General features: G+C 34.4%; 1 long non-coding RNA gene across 7 annotated transcripts; it reads right to left on the bottom strand.

Annotated features, from left to right (window-relative positions):
* Window positions 1–240: 240 nt before the first annotated feature.
* Window positions 241–5,111, bottom strand: LOC118481276. Of its 7 annotated transcripts, none has more exons than XR_004865205.1 (13): window positions 5,010–5,111; window positions 4,729–4,923; window positions 4,153–4,462; window positions 4,011–4,074; window positions 3,523–3,663; window positions 3,262–3,434; window positions 3,038–3,173; window positions 1,752–1,966; window positions 1,585–1,653; window positions 1,310–1,382; window positions 1,129–1,209; window positions 761–1,038; window positions 241–669 (listed from the first exon to the last, which is right to left on the bottom strand). It is a non-coding gene; the product is annotated as an uncharacterized LOC118481276 (long non-coding RNA). The 7 variants fall into 7 exon arrangements; XR_004865203.1 differs by having other exon boundaries at window positions 241–627; window positions 4,153–4,216; window positions 4,381–4,462; window positions 4,729–5,093; XR_004865201.1 differs by having other exon boundaries at window positions 4,729–5,093.
* Between the last annotated feature and the right edge of the window lie 213 nt (window positions 5,112–5,324).

Below are 5,324 nucleotides of genomic sequence, written 5' to 3'. Positions count from 1 at the left end.
ACCAAATTAATGTCGTCCCGTATTATTATTATTCAAAATTTAGTCATAGTAATGAAATAATTTAAAACTGCTACTTATTAACAAAGGAAAACGATGATGATAGATGATGTAATTTTTAACTTTGTAAACTTTCTGAAAATTCATATTATTTATGACTAGCGGTAAGACCCGTGTGCAAACACGAGTCGTTTCTTAAAAACCATGCATAACACATATTAACAGAAAGTATAGATACGTGTATAAATACTGTAATTTTTAGTTTAGTTTTTCGTTTGATTAATTTTAAAATAGTACAAATCACTGTTCTATGTATAGTACAAATCAAACATCTGAAACATCTAAGCTGATGTCACCTATACAGCGACATCAAACAGTCTAACAAACACCTAACATCTGCTATTAGCCTAAGCACTGTTACATTAATAACCTCTGTCGAGCAACATCTGTTGAATATCATCTGTTGGTCTTTAACAACTGTTGAGCCATAGGAGACCTTTGCTTCTTCAGACGTTCTCTTCATCAGCAGAGGATCACTTTTGCAGACCTTTGGATCAACAGACTTTACCTTCAAGCAGATGTTCTCTTTTGGCAGACTTTGGCAAACCTTTGGAGTAGCAGATGTTGAGTCTGTAAATCAAAAACATCTAAGCAAATAAAAAACACATCCCTCTGCATTCAAGATAATAGAGTCATTAAACAGAAACATATGCAGCATTAAAGTGTTAATCAACTCGATAAGAACTCAAAATCAAGTACTAACCTCAAATTCTTTCAAAGATAAATACAATCATTTCGCAAGCTTCTTCTTGATAGTAGCAAAGTCCACTGTTAGGTTGAAACGGTGGCTTGAAACCACTGTTGGGTTAAAACAGTGGTGTATTGAGAAAACAGATGTTTGAAACCACTGTTGGGTTAAACAGTGGTTTGAACAAATGGCTTCCGACTTAGATGTAACAACCACTGTTTTCTCCACAAACCACTGTTTTAACTCAAAAGTGGTTTCAAAAGTGGTTTCAAAACTGCTGTCATAACCGAAGACTGCATAATTTGGCGAAAATGCAACTGTGTCAGATTGTAGAATCATATTTAGGTTACTTAAAAGAACTTGACGATTTAAAACATTATAACCTTGATACATTGTTCCCTCAATTTAGCAGCCAGCAGCTTCGGGTTCCCTTTAGGACGTCTCAGTTCCCTGAACATCACATCCTATATACAACAGGATTGCAATCACAAACATTAATATTAATATCGTAATAATTATGCTTTCATATTCACAATTAACACAGTGAACTTATAGAACATACACCTTCAAAAACTTGGATTTCTTACAGTTACATCGCTTGCAAGCCTCCGCCTCTCTAGCATTTTCCGCTCTAGGCCTATAAAATTCAACCAAAACGTTAATCACCATCACGCTTAGCATATTGAAACGTTATACACCGACACTAAAGTTGTGTTATACACTTTTTAGTTAAACGACAATAGTCTAACAAAATCACATGGCTTTTACTGTTTTACATGAACCTAATCCAATAAAAAAAAGTAAACAAATGGGTTCAAAAGGGAATGAAAACAGTTTACCAGTAGCCCAAATAGCAAGCTTCAACTTCTTCCCATCAATGGTGACATATTTCACCTTAAAATCCACACCTACAAACAATAACATCAATAAACCTCTGGGTTAAGTTACTCCATTAGGACTCCAAATTCAGCATATTTATAGAAATTTCTAAAGTTGTGTTATGCACTTTTTAGTTAAATGACAATAGTCTAACAAAATCACATGGCTTCTTCCATTAATCGTGCCCTTCAAATACTCGTCTGAACATTCATCTTCATTCATCATCTTTGTATCCGAGTTCCATTTCGAATCATCATCATCATCATCCGTTCTCGAGTTACCGGCTTCGAAACAGTTATCAATCTTCGTCATCGTCATTGTTCACCATATTTCTAATAATCACTACATTATATTCAACAAAATCAACTTCAGATCCACAAATCCGAAATCATTAACGCACACCAATACAAAAAAAAATGGTTGAAATTACAAAATAGAAACGTTTCTTCAAAACAACAACCCAATCCAACAGCAGTAAATTGATAATGCACACAGTGTTTCACTTGTTTTTTTTTTTCTTTATACTATAAACTGCAAATTAACTCGAAACTGCAGTCACTATTTTTATTTCAGCCATACACAATCATCACTCTAGTCGTTGCTTAGACTCCCAGCCAAATGTCAACCTTCTATACAATCAACATCTAACAAACAGATTCAGATTCAAATCTGGAAATATCAAAACACACTCCGAATCACGTATCCACTGAAATCACCGAACAATAACCTGTCAAGACTGATCGACACAAATAGATTTCAATCCGGAATTCGCAGCGAAAATAACCAATCGAAACAGTCCAAAACTTATCGAAAACTTTAGCCGAAAGTTACCGAATTCGACCGAAAACACAACCAATTCAATATATTGTTCTAAAACCAACAAAAACGTTCAAGCTCAATCCGATATACACCGAAATGATTTGAAATTCGTCGAAATCACACAAAACAGTCCGAAATGTATCAAATCGTCCAGGATAAACACAGACGCAATTCAGTTTAAACTCCTTCTACGATGAACAATATAACACAAATAGCAACGCTAATCAGTCCTCTCAGTTCAAACAATCAGCAATAAATCAGATCTCAAACTAAAACGATATTTTCGTTAACATTCGTCAATCTCAGAGTTTCACCGAAAACGATCCGAAACTGATTGACATCAATCAAAAAGTTCAAAACATGAACCAAACAGATAAAAAATAGTCCGAAATTGATCCGAAATTCGATTTGATTTCTTCGATACGATCAACACTTAGAAAGAACCTACTGCATCTTTTAAATCACAACAGTTTCAACTCTCTTTTTTTAGCAACACACAGTCCTAACCATTAGTTATAACACCACTCTGATCTAAAACAATCAATGATTCGCAAAACACGAGAGAGAGAGACAGAGAGAGAGAGAGAGAGTTACCTCTATGACTTCTCCTACAGATTCGTAAAACTCTTTCAAGCCATCTTCAGATGCATTTAACGGAATTTCAAGTCATCTTTTCTAACTGCTCCTGCGTTACGTTTTTTGGCAAATTTTTCATATACACTGCCTTAACCTGAATTAAAAAGAACATGAAATAATGACGTGAGTAAACTATAACTGAAAACGGGGAAAGTATTCAATATTCTTCAAGTTATAAGCACCTGAAAAGAAGCTGAGGACTCGGCATTTTTTGGATCAGCCCAGCTAACGGTTGGAGCGTTATCGTCAAGCTTAAATTTAGGGTTTGACATCTTTTGTCTTGAATACTCTGCAAGTCATGGTTATAATACTCGACAAAAGCAAAACCACAGTTTCGTCTAGAGTTTTGTTGATCCTATAATAAAATAGACAAAATAAAAATATTAGATGCTCACACATTACACGTAGGTATACACGTACAATCGAATTAATCCTATTCAAACCTTTAATAGCTCTACGGATTCAATGCCTGGACCAACTCTTCTAGCAACCTTCTCCATGTCTTCCAGTGTCCAGTTTTTAGGAACATTACCGATAAATAATTTATGTTTCGCTTGGGACGTTGAACACTTGATCCTCCTACCCTGAAATTACGTAAAAACCAACAATGTGTCGTCAAATACCTGAGAAATGCAAAATTTTTAATCGAATACAGCATCATTAAATGCTATGATAGCACTTTAAACCACTTATAAATAGCCTAATAGTGTTTATAAAAAGTTTTAAGACTATTGCAATATCTTCAACTCTCGGTTATTAAGCTCCTTGATGGCAGTAGAAGCCAACTCCTTAGTCCTGAAGGTCACAAAAGCATTGCCTTTATTCTCACTCGAGTCTTTGCCTTTCATTATCCGGACCAGTTATACGTTTGTTAACATCAATATAGATCTATATTATTATCGAATAACACGAGAGAGAGAGAGAGAGTTACCTCTGTGACTTCTCGATACATCCGAAATGCTTTTGATCACCTCTTTCTTCAGTTTCTCTACCAGCTAATCAAGTAATTTTAATCATTTTAAAATAACAAATTAACAAACCTATGGATAAAGGTAACAATTGGTTGTACTTACTATGTAGAAATTACAACTTCTTCCTCTAACCGTACAACTTCTTCTTCCAAAACAGCTACTTCAGCTAACAGTGGCAACCATGTCAACAAATAATTGTCTATATATTTTTCATGACAAATGAATACTACAACATATATTTAATATCAAACTTTGGATATTTTGGTCAACAAACATTGTTTGTAATTAGGAAACTAATTATCATTTGTCTACCAAATGCTTTTGATCAACCTGAGCTGAAAACAGATTCGATACACCAGAAATGCTTTTGATCACCTCTTTCTTCAATTTCTCTACCAGCTAATCATCTGAGCTGAAAACAGATTCGATACACCAGAAATGCTTTTGATCATACAATTACAACAATCATATCATCTGAACAGAGAAGTTCTTAATTATCTAAGCTAAATTTAGATCAAGAACAACCTAAAATTCAAAACCCCTCTTCTTGTTCATGTAAAAAAAAACCCTTACTAAAATCAACATTATGAACAAAGCCCAGTTATAAATCAAAGTGAAAACAACCAATAATCATGGAATAGTTGAAAGGGAAGCAGAATTTATGAATTTTACACTCACGTTTAGTTGGTTTTGTATGAAACACACTTCAGAGAAACGATGTCGTCTTCTTCTTCACGCAGAAACGATGTCGTCTTGTGCTTTGGCTTGATGCGAAACATACGAATTGAATGTTTGTTGTGAAGCGATCAAGTGATACTTGTGCTTTGGCTTAATGCTCACGCAGAAACGATGTCGTCTTCTTCTTTACCAAAACTGCAAAAGGGTTTGGGGAAACAGAGAAAAGTACGACAAAACTTTACTGGTTTCAATTAATTAAACTTTAAAGAGTAAAAACTCACTTTATATTCAACGATTTCTTCATCGGAAGTTTAAGGGCTGCGTTTTAGAGAGAAAGTGAGTTTTAGAGAGAGAGAGAGTTGAGAGAGAAATTGATTAGAGAGAGTAACTGATTGAAGAAGATGATATCTTATATATCTGGAGCCATAATTTTAAATTTTGAATTTGGAGCCATAATATTGAATCGTCACTTGGTTTTGAAGTTTGAATTTTGAATCATCAGTGGTAATTTTGAATCATCAGTGGTTTGATTACAGTGGTAATTTTGAATGGGCACACCTTTAGAATCTAAATGTGGGCCAGACCTTTGGAATCAT

The sequence above is a fragment of the Helianthus annuus genome, chromosome 8 (assembly GCF_002127325.2).
Source record: "Helianthus annuus cultivar XRQ/B chromosome 8, HanXRQr2.0-SUNRISE, whole genome shotgun sequence".
Taxonomy (NCBI): Eukaryota; Viridiplantae; Streptophyta; class Magnoliopsida; order Asterales; family Asteraceae; genus Helianthus; species Helianthus annuus.
This window is presented reverse-complemented; position numbering and strand designations above follow the sequence as displayed.